This window comes from Azolla caroliniana, unplaced genomic scaffold (genome assembly GCF_043228905.1).
Source record: "Azolla caroliniana isolate FFs.n. ecotype wild unplaced genomic scaffold, voAzoCaro1.0.p SCAF_10, whole genome shotgun sequence".
Lineage (NCBI taxonomy): Eukaryota > Viridiplantae > Streptophyta > Polypodiopsida > Salviniales > Salviniaceae > Azolla > Azolla caroliniana.
The window spans coordinates 14,341,144-14,359,848 of NW_028230445.1; the positions used below are offsets into that span (position 1 = coordinate 14,341,144).

General features: G+C 46.2%; 3 non-coding genes across 3 annotated transcripts; all 3 read right to left on the minus strand.

Annotated features, from left to right (window-relative positions):
* Positions 1-8,495: 8,495 nt before the first annotated feature.
* Positions 8,496-8,568, minus strand: TRNAE-CUC (transfer RNA glutamic acid (anticodon CUC)). The gene has a single exon. It is a non-coding gene; the product is annotated as a tRNA-Glu (tRNA).
* Positions 8,569-10,113: 1,545 nt separating this feature from the next.
* On the minus strand, positions 10,114-10,186 carry TRNAE-CUC (transfer RNA glutamic acid (anticodon CUC)). Its single transcript has one exon. It is a non-coding gene; the product is annotated as a tRNA-Glu (tRNA).
* Positions 10,187-11,731: 1,545 nt separating this feature from the next.
* TRNAE-CUC (transfer RNA glutamic acid (anticodon CUC)) lies at positions 11,732-11,804 on the minus strand. Its single transcript has one exon. It is a non-coding gene; the product is annotated as a tRNA-Glu (tRNA).
* Positions 11,805-18,705: the final 6,901 nt, after the last annotated feature.

Consider the following 18,705-nt stretch of genomic DNA (forward strand, 5'->3'; position numbering starts at 1 on the left):
GTTTGAAGCTCCAGAGTCCATGTACCAAACTTCTTCCGACTTCGAGTCAGATGTAGCCATGTGAATAGCATCATGCTTCATTATGAGGACCGATCCCGACCCGGCTCTCTCCAAGCCTCCGACGAAGTGCGATCCGTGGCGCCTATCTGCGTCCCTCTGGCTCGATCCGGCTATGTCCGAATCGGCCCTTTTCTTCCAGCACTCACTTTCTCTATGGCCCTTCCAGCCACAGTACCAGTAGTCTGTCGTGGCCTTTCCTAGCCGGCTTCCGATGCCGCATTGACCCCCCCTGCTTTCGGAGGGTCCAGTACTGCTATCGGCACCATCTTTGTGCCTCCGATTCTACTCTTTTCGGCCGCCTGCATAGTGCGTTGATCCGGCTCGATCGCCACGTCCACGGGGCCTCTCCGCCTTCGTGTACAACATCTTGACTCCTGACTGAGTTGCAGTTTCCGGGACGTGGTGCTTGCGGCAAAGTCCTTCTTTAGGTTTCCCCAAGCTTCCTTTGGTGTCTTGGCATCCTAGATATGGCTAAGCAGTTGATTGTTGACACTAGACGCAAAGCAGTAAATCATCCTGCTTGTCGATGTCGCGAAAATCCGCGTGCACGTGTTAGATCGGGTGGGACAACCGGGATCACGGACCAGGAAGAGATGGATACTGGGAGACCAACTCTCTCCGGAACCGACCGCATCGGTCGTGGCACTAACTGGAGCGATTCCGGATGCGTACCGGAGGCTACTGAATAGAAGAGCAGGAGAGAGAGAGCACACGCGCAACACTGACTCAACACACGCTTCCTATGTATAGAATCCGGAAAGAAAGAAACGCATCCGACACCAACAGAGACACAAATATGCACAACTTCTTATGAATGTATATACAAGACCACGAAATTACAACGCCAGTTTCGAGCCGGTCTAGTACCAAACAAATACAGCAATGGCTTGCCTACACGAGTGGAAGCCTAGCACTGAAGACGGGCCTTCTTACCAAAGCGCAATAGTTGTCTACCGCCAAGCCGCCAATCGGGGAGCACTCGGGCTCGCCTACGCATGTGGGGACTTGCACAGGAGACAGAGCTACAAATGGAAACCCTCAGAGCATACGAGCTCTAAATCGAACAAAACCCTAACCAAGAAGAGAGATAAGAACTGGGAGAAACCCTAAAATTCCACCCCAAGAAGAACACCCAAAAGAAAGAAGAAGAAGAAAGCTACCAAACTCTAAAGGAAAGTAAAAGAAAGATACAAGACTACCATACCTTAGATCTAAGTGGTATACCCTCCTAACTTAAAATGGGCAACCCCTTTACAAGGGACCCTCCCTTCCTTTTATAGCCCAAGGAAGGAGGGGCATTACAATGTGAGATAAATACTCCCCCTTTTATTCTACACACATCTCCTAATGTACATGTGCACATGTTGCACCTTGCTGATCTCGTTGACTTGTCCGGTTTTCTCACTGTGGTCGGGAATCTTCACGACACCGCGTGTTCCCAAGCCGGAAAGTCCCTGTGTTCCGCATTAGGTGATGTGTCGTTAGCTCTGTCGACATAACTCCAATAGCCATGCCCAAGCATGTACTAGTGCATCTTGTATGACCAAGATGCATAGTTGGTTCTGTCAAGCTTCTCCGTCAAGAGCGAGCTCGCCATTCCTCTGTCCATTCTTGCCTTCTTGATCTTTACCTGGTGTTAGGGTTCGTCTATGGAAATCGCTTGTCGGCATCAAAGGTTCTCAACCCTAACGCTCTGATACCATGTAAAAGTGAAAGTGCGGAAGCATACACAAAACTGGCTGAACTAGATAACAATAGAACACAGAGATGAAGGTTTAATGGAAGCTTAACACAGTACGCGGGAGAGAAAGTTAGAGCATAACAGTTTTTACTATCGTTTTTGAGAACACGTTGATAAGAGTGTGAGGATTAATTGAGAATGTAAAGAAGGCAAGGTTACTTTTAATATTAGGGCATGGCATAATCGTGCATCACATTTGTTAAGTGTATAAAAAGGGGATCCTTACCCTAGTTGACCTCAAGGAGATAACACCAATTGAGACAAACTAATTGTACTTGCCCTATTCTTTTAGTCTAGTCAATCTTGCCTTATTATCTTGTTCTTGATATTATTCCTCAATCCCTCTTGCGTATAATCGTCTCCTCTAGTTTTGATCTTTTGAGCTTCTATCTACTGGTTATTCCCCACTTGATATTCACAACTGAGAAAACGAAGGTGCGGAAGCATTAGACAACCAACTTAGCCAGATAGCAACATACAGAGAGAGAGATTAACACATAGAAGGTACGCAGGAGAGACAGAGAAAGAGCAGAACAACTTAAACCTATATCAACAACTCCATAAAATTCTCTGTACATACAATGTGCTCAACATCACTATTTATACACGTCCTAAGAGGACTGACACAAGTACGGTGTACTTCAATGCTCACACGAACGTCTGACACTAACTACGAGACATTAACTACCTAGTTGTCTAGGTTGCTACTAGGCTTCTGGTTACTTCTGGATCCAGCTAACCGGCTCCCCAACTCACTGTCTCACCGATCCACTCATCCTTCCGGATGCCGATCCCGCTCAAGCTTATTCAGCCGATTTGGATCCGGTTGAGCTTGCCGTTCAACACTCCCCCTCAAACTCAACTTGAGGTTGGATCGTAGTGTCAGTCTCTATGGTAGCCGGTCCTTCCACCCGGCTCCTTCTAGCGTCACTCCACCTCGCTCGCGCTCCTCGTCCGGTCCAGTCACGTTTGCCGCGACCCTTCTTATTCTGTGCACCTCGACCTCCTCGGTCGGCTTGTCTGCTCAACATGCCCAATTCATCTCCCTCGTTGTTGTGACCTCGGCGCTTGTCGATTCGCCGATTCCTTCGTGTTAGCGTCGACTTTCGCTGCCGCCTCGTCCTCTTGGCCTTGAATTGATTCGGTTCTTCCGAATCTGTCTATTGAACCGAATCGGCAATTTCCGATTTGTTCCGGCTCTTGTCCGAATCGGTCGCTCCCGATTCGTCTTCCGGTTCCAGGCCCTTCACCACATCGGACCATGTCCAAGTCTTGCCCTTCTTCTTCCAGTCGGCTCTGACCTTCTTGACTATGCCTTTGTCAGTTCTTCCCTCACCGGCACAATTGGCAGTTTCTTTGCCTTTGCTCGTTCTGGTGTCTTTGCCCGTTCTCCCCCTCAAGTGTGGCACGTCGAGATCTTGAACACCAAGCATTTAGGTGAAGTGTTGCAACTTGTCCGACCCGAGCAGTTTGGTGAAGATGTCGGCAACTTGCCGATCCGTATGAACATACCGAAGTTTGACTTCACCACTCAGGACACGTTCACGCACGAAGTGGTGGTGCACTTCTATGTGCTTTGTACGAGCATGGAATACGGGGTTCTTGGCGAGCTGCATGCTTCTTATGTTGTCGCCATAGATCAAGATCGGGGTCGGCACCTCGATCCGCAGGTCTTGCAGTAGTCGCCGAAGCCAAATGGCTTCACATGTGGCAACGGTAGCGCCCCAGTATTCAGCCTCAGTGCTCGAAAGGGCCACTATTGGCTGCTTTTTGTTGCTCCACGCAACAGCCGCACTACCAAGGCAAAACATATAGCCGGAGGTGGATCGGCGATCTGATGCATCGTCGACCCAATCAACATTGGTGTAGCCGACTAGCTCTGCGGTTATACCATGCCGGTATAACAGTCCCCAGTCCTTCGTGCCGCTCACATATCGCAAATTCGATGCGCAAACAGAAGGTGCTCCACGGTCGGGTTCTACATATATTGGCTGATCACGCCGACCGGATAACTGATGTCAGGTCTCGTGATTGTCAAATATATAAGGCTTCCGACAATTTGTCGGAACCGCTTCTCATCACAAGCCGGTTCGGAGTCGGGACAGAGCTTCTGGTTCCGGTCTAGGGGCGTGGGGATCGGTCGGCATTCCGTCATGTTGAACTTGTACAGCATATTCAACACATAGTGTCTTTGTGAGAGCAATATGCCGTCGGGGGTTCGGATCACCTTGATCCCAAGGAAATAGTGAAGGTCCCCCAGGTCCTTCATCTCAAATGCGTCTGACAGCTGGGACTTGACTCGGCTGATTTCATCGAGTCCGGGTCCGGTGATGACTAGATCATCAACATATAGCAAGATGCAAACCGGACCGTCTGGACCTTGCCGGATGAATAACGACGAGTCAGATTTAGAGGTCACAAACCCCATCTTACGCAACCAGTGCGTGATCTTCGCATTCCAAGCTTGGGGGGCTTGTTTCAGACTGAAAAGCGACTTCTTGAACCGGCACACCGCCAACTTGTTCATCTCGGACTGAAAGAAATGCATTCTTCACGTCCATCTGGTGAAGATGTAACCCCCTTGCCGCAACAAACGCTAGCACCACACGAACTGTCGTCATCTTCGCTACCAGAGCGAAGGTCTCGTCGTAGTCGATTTCGTGGGTCTGTGTGTATGCCTTCGCCACTAATTGGGCCTTGTACCGGTTAACCGAACTGTCGGTATTGTACTTTACCTTGAACACCCACTTACATCCGATCGGTTACAGTGTCGGGGAGGGTCAACTAGGTCCCATGTGTCGTAGGCATCAAGTGCCCGCATTTCTTCCTCCATAGCGGCACGCCAATTTGCGTCCTTTGCCGCTTCTGCGTAGCTCTCCGGCTCACACACTTCTGCCACCTTGGTCATGTACGCATAGTGATGCGCCATGTACTGATTGTACCTGTACTGCTTCACGGGGTTCTTCTGGCGGGAAGACCGACGTAACTTATCGTTACCTGGTTTGAGGCCCTTCTTGGTTGATTTAGTCTTCGTTGCCGAAGATCCGCCTTCTTCTTTTTCGGAGTCGGATCTGCTCCGATCCGACTCACCATTGCCCGTCTCGTGCTCCGACATCTTCCTCTTCCCCTTTTCCTTGCACGTCAACCGTCTCCTCGGTTCCTTGCGCGTGGGGAACACGACAGAGTCTCCACTACTCACTGGTTCATTTTCTGACTGGTCTGTCTGACCCACTCGCTCGTTCGTCCTGCTCAACCGAAACGATTCCGGGTTCACATCTAGAGTCTCGAACCCTTCGTCTTCTAACTGGACCAGTTCAGGCTCACTAGCCTCATCCTCCGGTATCGGGTCAGGGTCGGAAGTCGGAGTTGGTAAGGCATACCATATCCGACTCACCATTGCCAGTCTCGTGCTCCGACATCTTCCTCTTCCCCTTTTCCTTGCGCGTGAACCGTCTCCTCGGTTCCTTACATGGGGGGAACACAGTAGAGTCTCCACTACTCACCGGTTCATTTTCCGACTGGTCTGTCTGACCCAGTCACTTGTTCGGCTCGCTCAACCGAAACAATTCTGGACTCACATCTAGAGTCTCGAACCCTTCGTCTTCTAACTGGACCGGTTCAGGCTCACTAGCCTCATCCTCCGGTATCGGGTTGGGGTCGGAAGTTGGAGCCTGTAAGACATACCATGATGTCGTCTCATCAAACTCAACATCCCGGCTAACTCGGACCTGCTTCATTCGGGGGTTATAACACATATACCCCTTTTGCTCATGCGAGTAACCGACCAAGATGCATTTCTCCGACTTTGCATCCAACTTCCTCCGCTTCTCATCTGGCACATGCACATATGCAATGTTACCGAATATTCGAAGGTGTCTCAAATTCGGCTTGCGCCCGAAATACATCTCATGCGCGAATACCTTGTCACCGATCCGGTTTTGGATATAGACGGCCGTCCGGACCGATTTAGCCCAGTAGAAATGGCGCATGCTCTTCTCCTCAAGCATTGCCCTTGCCGCGTCGACAATCGACCGGTTCTTCCTTACGGCCACATCGTTTTGCTACGGTGTGTACCTGCATCTGAATTCTCTCCGAATTCCGTTCTGTTGTAGATAACTGTTGAATTGGCCAGAAAAATATTCTTTTCCGCCATCCAACTGAAGGCACTTGATCTTCCTCTATATTTCCTGTTCAACCAGGCTTTGTAGGTTCCGGAAACACTCGAAGACTTCGCTCTTCCGCTCAATGAGGTCGATCCATGTGTGTCGGCTGTAGTCGTCAATGAAGGAGATGAAGTAATGACTCCCGCCAAGACTAACGTTCTGTGTCGGTCCCCATACATCCGAATGAATAAGGTCGAGCTTGTTACAACTACGGTTTTGTTTGGTGGGGAATGGAAGCCGATGTTGCTTCCCGAGTTGGCAGGCTTCACATATTTGGACCTTCCGGCCACTGAACTTCGACAAACCGAAAACAATTTGTTTTGTTTGCAGGTCTTGAAGCCTCTGGTAATTGACGTGGCTGATCTGCTTGTGCTAGAGATCAATATCCAATTCAATCTTCTATCCTTTGGCGAACAAAGCAGTGCCGACGTCATTGGTGTCGAGGATGAACATCCTCCCATCTCTACGCCCTTGCGCAATAATCTGGCCCTCTTCCTCGATGAAGCACCCAAGGTGCGTAAACCGCACATGCATCCCCTGGTCAACGATCTAACCGACTAACACCAGGTTCTTCATGATAGTCAAAACGTGTAATACGTTCATCAGCTTCCCCCTCTGTCCGACGTGGCTCAAAGGGACTTCTCCGACATGCACGATTGGGTGAGGAGTGTCTTCTCCGGTTTCGACGACACCCGGTTATTCCGGTTTCTCCAAGAAAGAGAACTACTCTTTGTGGCTTGTCATGTGATTCGACGCACCGGAATCAACATACCACACTTCCTCTGATTTGGAAGTGGTCTTCTTCATTGAGTTAGCCTTGTGTTTCATCACCAAGGCTGGCCCTTTACCGGCTTTTCCGGTTTTGGATCCTCCCGATCCTTTTGCGTAGTGCGAGTGTTGCCGGTTCTCTCTGTCGGCCTTGCCGGATCCAAATCTGTCTGAATCGGCGCACTTCTTCCAACACTCGCTTTCTCTGTGGCCCTTTTTACCATAGTACCAACATTCCGTGTCGGCCTTTGCTTGCCGGCCTCCGGTGCCGCCTTGACTCCCCCTACTTGTGGAGGGTCCGAAATGTCAAGAACTACACGCTCCCGATGAACAACGCTTGGCCACAACCAAGCTTAGAATCAAACACAGAAAACGGAGAATGAGTGCACAACACAGTGAAGAGAAGAGTACACAGGATGTTTACGTGGAAAACCCAAACACGAGAAAAACCACGGTAGTCCACTGATTGCTAACTATCACTATGTAACAATGTACAATAGATGAACACAGAGGCAACGACCTCTTATTCATTGTCTTCGCCACAGGCAGCGGTTACAACAGAGATACGAGCTCTTCGTCTCTTTCTCTCTCTCTCTGTCTCTCTCTCTCTCTGTACACTGTTGCGCTCAAATCTTGCGCCAACAAGAATGACAACAACACTACACTCTAAGTTTGCCCTAAGTCATATTTATACTAATATGACTTTTCGGCTATTTACAAATATAGCCCCGATGGCCTCTCAAGAAACATATTTACGAATATGTCCCTTCATCCGGTGAGCACTTCTCACTAGGCCTTCACCATCCGGCTCTTGCCGGGTACTCCTCATCCGGTTCTCACCGGGTCTTCCGTAGTTGGGTACTCCTCATCCCGTTCTCACCGGGACTATTGCCGGGTACTCCTCATCCGGGTCTTCCGTAGCTGGGTACTCCTCATCCAGTTCTCACCGGGTCTCTTGCCGGGTACTCCTAAATACGAGGTCGACCAAATCCTTGACTCGCGTTGGCACCGTCGACACTTGCAATACCTCGTCCTATGCAGGGGTTACCCCATGTCTGAGGCCACATGGGAACCATCGGGAAATTTACAAAATGCCCCAGAGGTCGTCCAAGATTTTCATCACCGATATCCCCACAAACTGAGGATTATTCTAACCCACTTTCATTTTTAACATTTAGTAATGTCAAGAAGGGTTTTTATCGATGCCACATTAACTCATGATATATGATAGATCTACTTGTACCCGGGCGTCTCAGGTAGAAAGCAAGGATCCGAGGCAACTTGATTACAATGGAATTCATTTAGTAAATGAAATAGTTAATGTACCATTCTAGCCCTTTGTTACAAATAAAGAAACATGGTGCAATGCTCATCGACATTTGACCATTATTCTGCAATCTATGCGTATTTTTTGAAATTGTATCCAGTTATCCAAACTATAATTGTTGGTGTACGAATTTGTCGTACCAATGTTGACGAATAACCACAACCAAAGATACTGCTTCTTGTTGTCCCGAACAACATAAGGTTTTGTCCAATTTCATTTGAAACCTCTACCATTAATCGAATAATGGGATTAAGTTTAGAAATTGATGTTAGGAGAGAAAAATGAAAGTAATGTTCGTCATGAATCCTTCAAACATAATATTGACTATTTTGTTAATTGTACATTATCGTAACATCTACTTTAGGTCTTGAGTTTTTGAGTTGTCAAACAGTTAACACATGATATGCGTCCGAAATTTAATATATGATATTGTCGTTTCCATTGCCGGGAGTTGAACCCGGGTCTCTCGGGTGAGAGCCGAGTATCCTAACCAACTAGACTACAATGGATCACATTTTGTGTGCTTTTTATCGTAACAATCATTGATTCGTAATAAATAATATTTATATATTGCTTAAACAAGGATCCGAACCAACAAGACTACAATGGAATTCATTTAGTAAATGATTTAGTTAATGTAATATTCTAGTGGTTTACTTCAAATATAGAAACATGGTGCAATGCTCATCGACAGTTGACCAATAGTCTGCGATCTATACGTATTGCTTGAAATTGTATTGTGATATCCAAACTATAATTGTTGGTGTACTAATTTGTCGTACCAATGTTGACGATTAACCAAAACCAAATATACTGCTTCTTGTTGTCCCGAACAACATAATGTTGTCCCTAACCAACTAGATTACAATGGCTCCTATCTTGTGTATAGATATATTGCAATCATAGATTAGTAATAAATAGTATTTACATATTGCGCAAGCATCAACAAGAAACTGAGGATTGCTCTCACACACTCTCGTTTTTAACATTTAATCATTTCAAGGGGTTTTATCGATGTGACATTACATAATGATCTATGATGTATCTAGTTTTTCCAATGGCTATTGTTGTACCCCGGAGTCTCGTGTAAAAAACAAGGATCCGAACCAACTAGACTACAATAGAATTGATTCAGTACATGAATTAGTTAATATAATATTCTAGTGCTTTGCTTCAAATAAAGAACTATGACGCAATGTTGATCGAGAGTTCACCATTATTCTACAATCTATGCGTATTTCGGGAAACTCTATGAAGTTATCCAAACTGTAATTGTCGGTGTACTAATTTGTCGTAACCATGTTGACAAATAACCACGACTAAATATATTGTTTCTTCTTGTCCCGAACAACCTAATGTTTTGTCAAAAGACATTTGAAACCTCTCCTATTAATTGAATAATGGGATTAAGTTTGCAAGCATCAACAAAAAACTGAGGATTATTCTAACCCACTTTCATTTTTAACATTTAGTAATGTCAAGGGTTTTTATCGATGCCACATTAACTCATGATATATGATAGATCTACTTGTACCCGGGCGTCTCAGGTAGAAAGCAAGGATCCGAGGCAACTTGATTACAATGGAATTCATTTAGTAAATGAAATAGTTAATGTACCATTCTAGCCCTTTGTTACAAATAAAGAAACATGGTGCAATGCTCATCGACATTTGACCATTATTCTGCAATCTATGCGTATTTTTTGAAATTGTATCCAGTTATCCAAACTATAATTGTTGGTGTACGAATTTGTCGTACCAATGTTGACGAATAACCACAACCAAAGATACTGCTTCTTGTTGTCCCGAACAACATAAGGTTTTGTCCAATTTCATTTGAAACCTCTACCATTAATCGAATAATGGGATTAAGTTTAGAAATTGATGTTAGGAGAGAAAAATGAAAGTAATGTTCGTCATGAATCCTTCAAACATAATATTGACTATTTTGTTAATTGTACATTATCGTAACATCTACTTTAGGTCTTGAGTTTTTGAGTTGTCAAACAGTTAACACATGATATGCGTCCGAAATTTAATATATGATATTGTCGTTTCCATTGCCGGGAGTTGAACCCGGGTCTCTCGGGTGAGAGCCGAGTATCCTAACCAACTAGACTACAATGGATCACATTTTGTGTGCTTTTTATCGTAACAATCATTGATTCGTAATAAATAATATTTATATATTGCTTAAACAAGGATCCGAACCAACAAGACTACAATGGAATTCATTTAGTAAATGATTTAGTCAATGTAATATTCTAGTGGTTTACTTCAAATATAGAAACATGGTGCAATGCTCATCGACAGTTGACCAATAGTCTGCGATCTATGCGTATTGCTTGAAATTGTATTGTGATATCCAAACTATAATTGTTGGTGTACTAATTTGTCGTACCAATGTTGACGATTAACCAAAACCAAATATACTGCTTCTTGTTGTCCCGAACAACATAATGTTGTCCCTAACCAACTAGATTACAATGGCTCCTATCTTGTGTATAGATATATTGCAATCATAGATTAGTAATAAATAGTATTTACATATTGCGCAAGCATCAACAAGAAACTGAGGATTGCTCTCACACACTCTCGTTTTTAACATTTAATCATTTCAAGGGGTTTTATCGATGTGACATTACATAATGATCTATGATGTATCTAGTTTTTCCAATGGCTATTGTTGTACCCCGGAGTCTCGTGTAAAAAACAAGGATCCGAACCAACTAGACTACAATAGAATTGATTCAGTACATGAATTAGTTAATATAATATTCTAGTGCTTTGCTTCAAATAAAGAACTATGACGCAATGTTGATCGAGAGTTCACCATTATTCTACAATCTATGCGTATTTCGGGAAACTCTATGAAGTTATCCAAACTGTAATTGTCGGTGTACTAATTTGTCGTAACCATGTTGACAAATAACCACGACTAAATATATTGTTTCTTCTTGTCCCGAACAACCTAATGTTTTGTCAAAAGACATTTGAAACCTCTCCTATTATTTGAATAATGGGATTAAGTTTGCAAGCATCAACAAAAAACTGAGGATTATTCTAACACACTTTCATTTTTAACATTTAGTAATGTCAAGGGTTTTTATCGATGCCACATTAACTCATGATATATGATAGATCTACTTGTACCCGGGCGTCTCAGGTAGAAAGCAAGGATCCGAGGCAACTTGATTACAATGGAATTCATTTAGTAAATGAAATAGTTAATGTACCATTCTAGCCCTTTGTTACAAATAAAGAAACATGGTGCAATGCTCATCGACATTTGACCATTATTCTGCAATCTATGCGTATTTTTTGAAATTGTATCCAGTTATCCAAACTATAATTGTTGGTGTACGAATTTGTCGTACCAATGTTGACGAATAACCACAACCAAAGATACTGCTTCTTGTTGTCCCGAACAACATAAGGTTTTGTCCAATTTCATTTGAAACCTCTACCATTAATCGAATAATGGGATTACGTTTAGAAATTGATGTTAGGAGAGAAAAATGAAAGTAATGTTCGTCATGAATCCTTCAAACATAATATTGACTATTTTGTTAATTGTACATTATCGTAACATCTACTTTAGGTCTTGAGTTTTTGAGTTGTCAAACAGTTAACACATGATATGCGTCCGAAATTTAATATATGATATTGTCGTTTCCATTGCCGGGAGTTGAACCCGGGTCTCTCGGGTGAGAGCCGAGTATCCTAACCAACTAGACTACAATGGATCACATTTTGTGTGCTTTTTATCGTAACAATCATTGATTCGTAATAAATAATATTTATATATTGCTTAAACAAGGATCCGAACCAACAAGACTACAATGGAATTCATTTAGTAAATGATTTAGTCAATGTAATATTCTAGTGGTTTACTTCAAATATAGAAACATGGTGCAATGCTCATCGACAGTTGACCAATAGTCTGCGATCTATGCGTATTGCTTGAAATTGTATTGTGATATCCAAACTATAATTGTTGGTGTACTAATTTGTCGTACCAATGTTGACGATTAACCAAAACCAAATATACTGCTTCTTGTTGTCCCGAACAACATAATGTTGTCCCTAACCAACTAGATTACAATGGCTCCTATCTTGTGTATAGATATATTGCAATCATAGATTAGTAATAAATAGTATTTACATATTGCGCAAGCATCAACAAGAAACTGAGGATTGCTCTCACACACTCTCGTTTTTAACATTTAATCATTTCAAGGGGTTTTATCGATGTGACATTACATAATGATCTATGATGTATCTAGTTTTTCCAATGGCTATTGTTGTACCCCGGAGTCTCGTGTAAAAAACAAGGATCCGAACCAACTAGACTACAATAGAATTGATTCAGTACATGAATTAGTTAATATAATATTCTAGTGCTTTGCTTCAAATAAAGAACTATGACGCAATGTTGATCGAGAGTTCACCATTATTCTACAATCTATGCGTATTTCGGGAAACTCTATGAAGTTATCCAAACTGTAATTGTCAGTGTACTAATTTGTCGTAACCATGTTGACAAATAACCACGACTAAATATATTGTTTCTTCTTGTCCCGAACAACCTAATGTTTTGTCAAAAGACATTTGAAACCTCTCCTATTAATTGAATAATGGGATTAAGTTTGCAAGCATCAACAAAAAACTGAGGATTATTCTAACACACTTTCATTTTTAACATTTAGTAATGTCAAGGGTTTTTATCGATGCCACATTAACTCATGATATATGATAGATCTACTTGTACCCGGGCGTCTCAGGTAGAAAGCAAGGATCCGAGGCAACTTGATTACAATGGAATTCATTTAGTAAATGAAATAGTTAATGTACCATTCTAGCCCTTTGTTACAAATAAAGAAACATGGTGCAATGCTCATCGACATTTGACCATTATTCTGCAATCTATGCGTATTTTTTGAAATTGTATCCAGTTATCCAAACTATAATTGTTGGTGTACGAATTTGTCGTACCAATGTTGACGAATAACCACAACCAAAGATACTGCTTCTTGTTGTCCCGAACAACATAAGGCTTTGTCCAATTTCATTTGAAACCTCTACCATTAATCGAATAATGGGATTAAGTTTAGAAATTGATGTTAGGAGAGAAAAATCAAAGTAATGTTCGTCATGAATCCTTCAAACATAATATTGACTATTTTGTTAATTGTACATTATCGTAACATCTACTTTAGGTCTTGAGTTTTTGAGTTGTCAAACAGTTAACACATGATATGCGTCCGAAATTTAATATATGATATTGTCGTTTCCATTGCCGGGAGTTGAACCCAGGTCTCTCGGGTGAGAGCCGAGTATCCTGACCAACTAGACTACAATGGATCACATTTTGTGTGCTTTTTATCGTAACAATGTTGAGGAATAACGACAACGAAATAGACTATCTGTTGTTGTCCCGAAAAACATAATATTTATTCCAATTTCATTCGCAACCCCTACCATTAATCGAATAATGGGATTAAGTTTTGAAATGGATGTGAGGAGTAAGAAATCAAAGTAAATTTCGTTATCAATCCTTCAAACAGAATATTTATTATTTTGTTAATTTTACATTATTATAACAGCTACTTTACGTCGTTAGTTTTTGAGTTATTAAGTAGTTAACAAATCACATGCGTCGCAAAATTTGATATATGATATTGTCCTTTCTATTCCCGGGAGTTGAACCCGGGTCTCTCGTTGTCGAGGTATTCCTCGCGGATGTGTGGAATGAGGCGGGACCTCGGGGGTCTTGTACCGAAGAGCAAGAGAGAAAGGAGAAGGGAAGAGACCCACTAGGTGCGAGCGTAGATCCACAGGGACACGGCCCTTCGACACGAAGATGCGAGTGGGAAACCAACACAGAGAGACACGAAGGTATGTATGTATATATTAACAGAGACAAACAACAAGAAGCACGAAGTTGGTTACAACCGAACAGGCCGGCGAACAGATGCCGATGCCTGTTCGTAAACGCACAGAAAGGAAAGAGTAGGTTGGAGGTGCTGCCGGAAGCACTCGAGCATTCCTTAGAGCTGCACGAGCCTCCCGAAACCTGCACAGCAAGAAGCTACGGAGTTTGCGAGCGAGAGAGAGAGATAAGCCTCCGACCCACAAACCGACAGCACTTCGTCCTCGACTCTCCGCGATCCCCTTCCTCCTCCTCGTCTCCCTCCTTTTATAGGCAAGAAGGGAGCCGTTTCCTATTAACTTCCTACCTACCGAATCTACTTACCTAGGATCTTCCATGTCCCTAATTCTCTCTTATGTATATCACAAGGCGTACGTGCATGAAGAGCCGGTTCCTATGCTCCGGCGCACCGATTCCGCTCGTGGACGGTTTTCTTCACGACATCCGCCCCCACCTAACCGCGCATCCACCGGCATGCGCCAAATTGAGTTGGGACGGAGAAAACCGGTCCAGCCTTCATTCCCTGCCCCTCGGTTCTTCCTCGGTTTCGGATCGTTCGTCGTTCCGGTCCAGGTTAACCGGATCCGGCTCGTCGTCGTGACGCTTCTTGAACGCTTTGATCCGCTTCCCAGCTACCGGTATTGCCATTCTCGTGCCGTCAAGTTCCGCCAGATGGTACGTCCCGTTGTTGTTGGCGCTTTGGACCACGTAAGGCTCGAACCACCTTCTTGCGAACTTCCGTGTCGCTCGGTGCTGGTTGTCGAGGCTGCTGTCGTAGACTAGCACCCAGTCGCCTTCCTCGATCTTCTTTGGTCGGAGCCGGTGCGTTCGGTCGAACCGGGCTTTGTTCCTCATCCTTGCCACCCGAAGCTTTCCCGCAGCCTGCTCCACGTCCTCCGGCCTTCGCTCGAGCTGTCGTATGCGCGCCGCCAACAGTTCCTCCTGGCTCATCTCGTCTCTCCAGTGCATGGTTGCCCATGAGGAGATCGTACGTTCCATCGGCATGATCGGCTTCTGCCCAAACATGAGCTCTGCCGGCATGAATCCGGTTACCGAACTGTGCGTAGTTCGGTCAGCCCACAACGCGTAAGGCAGCAGCTGCGGCCAGTTCCCGACTTGACCTCCGCATGCCCGAACTAACGCCTTGACGATCGGTCCGTGTCCGCGCTCCACCTTCCTGTTGGGATTACGGTCCCTCCGGATGGGATGGTCAGATGTCCGGGAATCGGGAATGAAGACCCGAACGAGGAGTACCCGGTATTGGTTCCGGATGATGAAGACCCCGGCTACGGAGCCGGATGACGAAGACCCGGTTTCGGATCCGGATGATGAAGACCCCGGCTACGGAGCCGGATGACGAAGACCCGGTTTCGGATCCGGATGATGAAGACCCCGGCTACGGAGCCGGATGACGAAGACCCGGTTTCGGATCCGGATGATGAAGACCCCGACTACGGAGCCGGATGACGAATGTACCCGGAGAGAGATCCGGATGCGGGGACATATCTGTGAATATGTTTACCAAGGGCCCTCGAGGCTATATTTGTAAATAGCCCGAAAGTCATATGTGTATAAATATGACTTAGGGCAAACAGTTTTTTGTTGTTGCTCATTTTTCTGTTTTCCACTTAGAGGGAGCGAAGTGAGAGTAGCCGAGAGAGAGAGAAAGGAAGAGGTCGATGCCTCTGTGTAATACCGCCGCCTGTGGCGAGGACAGCGAGCTCAAGGTCGTCGCCTTGCAGCTCGCCATTGTACATTCTCTGCGTATAGTGATAGTTGGAGCCTTGCACTCCCATGGTTTTTCCCGTCCAGGGTTTTCCACGCTAAACCCTGTGCATTCGAGTCTCTCTCTGTGTTTTGATTTACTTCTGCATTGATTCGTGTTTCCTCGGTTGTGGCCGAGAGGTGAAGGGTTTGTTTTAGAAGCGTCCATTCCCTAACAATCTGGTATCAGAGCGACTGCAGTGCAGAAAATGGAAGGCGGCAGCAGCGGGCAGCCGAGGATGATGGTGCTGAATGCGCAGAACTACGCCGACTGGAAGATAAAGATGGAGGATCTGCTCATTGTTCGGGACCTGTATGAACCGATCGACAGGTCGGAAATACCCAAGGGGGTACTTGAGACGGAATGGAGGCTTCTGAACCGCAAAGCCGTTGAAACCATTCGGCAATACGTCGACGTGAGCGTTCTACAACATGTGGCGAACGACACCAACGCATATGAGATGTGGCAGAAGCTGTCGGGCCTCTACGAGAGGAAGAATGTGTTGAACCGGACCTCCCTGATGAGGAAGATAGTGAACCTCAAGTACCGGGACGGCGAGAGTATGGTGGAACACGTAAGCACGTTCATGAGATTCGTGAACCAGCTTGCGGTGATCAAGTTCCCGTTGGAGGATGCAATGCAAGCCATCATGCTGATGTGTACATTGCCGGAAAGCTGGGAGAACTTGGTGGTGACTCTCAGCACCTCCTGCACCGAAGATAACTTGTCCCTACAAACGGTAAAGACAAGCATTTTGAACGAAGAAGCACGTCGGAGAGATAAAGAACCGGCCTCCGATCCGAAGATGCTGCTTACCGAATCGGATCGGGGAAGACAACGGAACCGGAGTCCGCAAAGACGGGAGAAGTCGGGGACCCGGTCGCAGTCAAGAGGAAGGCCCACATGCTTCCACTGTGGGAAGCCGGGGCACTTCCGAAAGAATTGTCGGCATTACCGAAAAGACAACGGAGCCGACGACACCGATTCGAAGAAGTCTTCGGAACGGAACGGTGCTTACCGGGGAGCCACGAACCGGAATGGTTCGGATCGGTGAGGGCAGGACCGGAAAGGAACGACGGCACTCGCGGCAAGTGAAGAGGAGATCATGCTCATCACCGAAGAAGGTGAACTAAACATTGCCGGCGATGAGACTACCTGGGTGGTCGATTCCGGAGCGTCGTTCCACCTGACCCCGGAAAGAAGATACTTCTCATCCTACACAGCCGGTGAGCATGGCTGTGTTCGGATGGGAAATGAAGGTACGTGCCGGATTGCCGGCATAGGAGACGTGTGGTTGACAACCTCGACCGGAAGCAACATGTTGCTGAAGGATGTCCGACACGTTCCGGAGGTTCGATTGAACCTGATTTCGGCCGGGAGGCTAGACGATGAAGGCTACACAGGTAGCATCCGGAACTGCGTTATGAAGTTCAGCAAGGGGAGCCTGATAGTGGCTCGGGCCCGGAAAGTCAACACACTGTACCTTATGAATGCCTGGTTGTGTCCGGATGAGTTGAACGTGGCAGCCGACACTGCCGGTGAGCTGTGGCACAAGAGACTGTGCCACATGAGTGAGAAGGGGATGAAGAGGCTTGCAGAAGAAAACCTTATTCCAGTGAAGCATGTGCACCTGGAGAAGTGCACCGATTGCCTGGCCGGTAAGCAGAACCGAACCTCCTTCCACTCAAGGCCACCGACGAGATGTAGCGCACCATTGGAGTTGGTGCATACTGACGTGTGTCAAGTAGAAACGAAGTCACATGGCGGAGCCCAGTACTTCGTGACATTCATTGATGACCACAGCCGGAAGCTGTGGACGGCACCGTTGAAGACAAAGGACCAAGTGTTGTGCGTCTTCAAAGAACTCCACGCGAGAGTGGAAAGGGAATCCGGCAAGAAGCTGAAAGCGATACGAGCGGATAACGGAGGGGAATACCGGGGGCAGTTTGCGGAGTACTGTCGCTCGAAGGGAATACGGCTCGAGTTTACTGTGCCGAAGACGCCGGAACTGAACGGGCTGGCCGAGAGGATGAACCGGACCATAATGGAGAGGGTCCGGAGTATGCTGGCGCATGCGAAACTACCCAAGGGGTTTTGGGCTGAGGCAATGTCGACGGCGACATACGTGATAAACAGATCACCCTCAGTACCTTTGGACGGGGACACGCCGCAAAGAGTGTGGACCGGTAGGGAAGTATCCTACCGGCATCTGAAGGTGTTCGGGTGTCTCGCATATGTGCATGTGGCAAAAGACCGGAGAGGAAAGCTAGATCCAGACCCGGCCATGCATATTCCTCGGTTACGGCGATGATGAGTTCGGCTACCGAGTATGGGACCCGGTCGACAAAAAGATATTCCGGAGTCGTGATATCATCTTCATGGAGGACAAGACACTCGCCGACTGGGAGTCGGAGAAGAAGATGAAGAGCTCCAAGTCGACCGGTGAGGATCAACTCTACGAGGAGCAGTCCCGACCGGCAAGGGACCGATTAGCACTCGAGGATCCGGCCGAAGACGGTGAAGAAACAGAACCGGCCGAGGAAGATGAAACTGATACCGGAACCGGCCCCGATCCCGAAATGGATTCGGATGAAGAGGAAACGGAGGAGCCGGTTACCGAAGCTCCGGAACGGAGATATCCTCTAAGAGAGAGAAGGGCCCCCCGGAGATTTCCGGAACCAGAGCACGTGTTGCTAACCGACGAGGGGGAGCCGGAGAGTTTTGAAGAAGCAAAGCTTGACACCCATAGCCGCAGGTGGTTGAGTGCCATGCAGGAGGAGATGGATTCCCTGTATGAGAACCACACATATGAACTTGTGGAGTTGCCGAAAGGAAAGCGGGCACTTCGAAACAAGTGGGTGTTCAAGCTGAAACCGGGAGATGCCGGAAACCCCCCGAGATACAAAGCCAGGATCGTGGTGAAGGGGTTCCAGCAGAAGAAGGGCGTCGA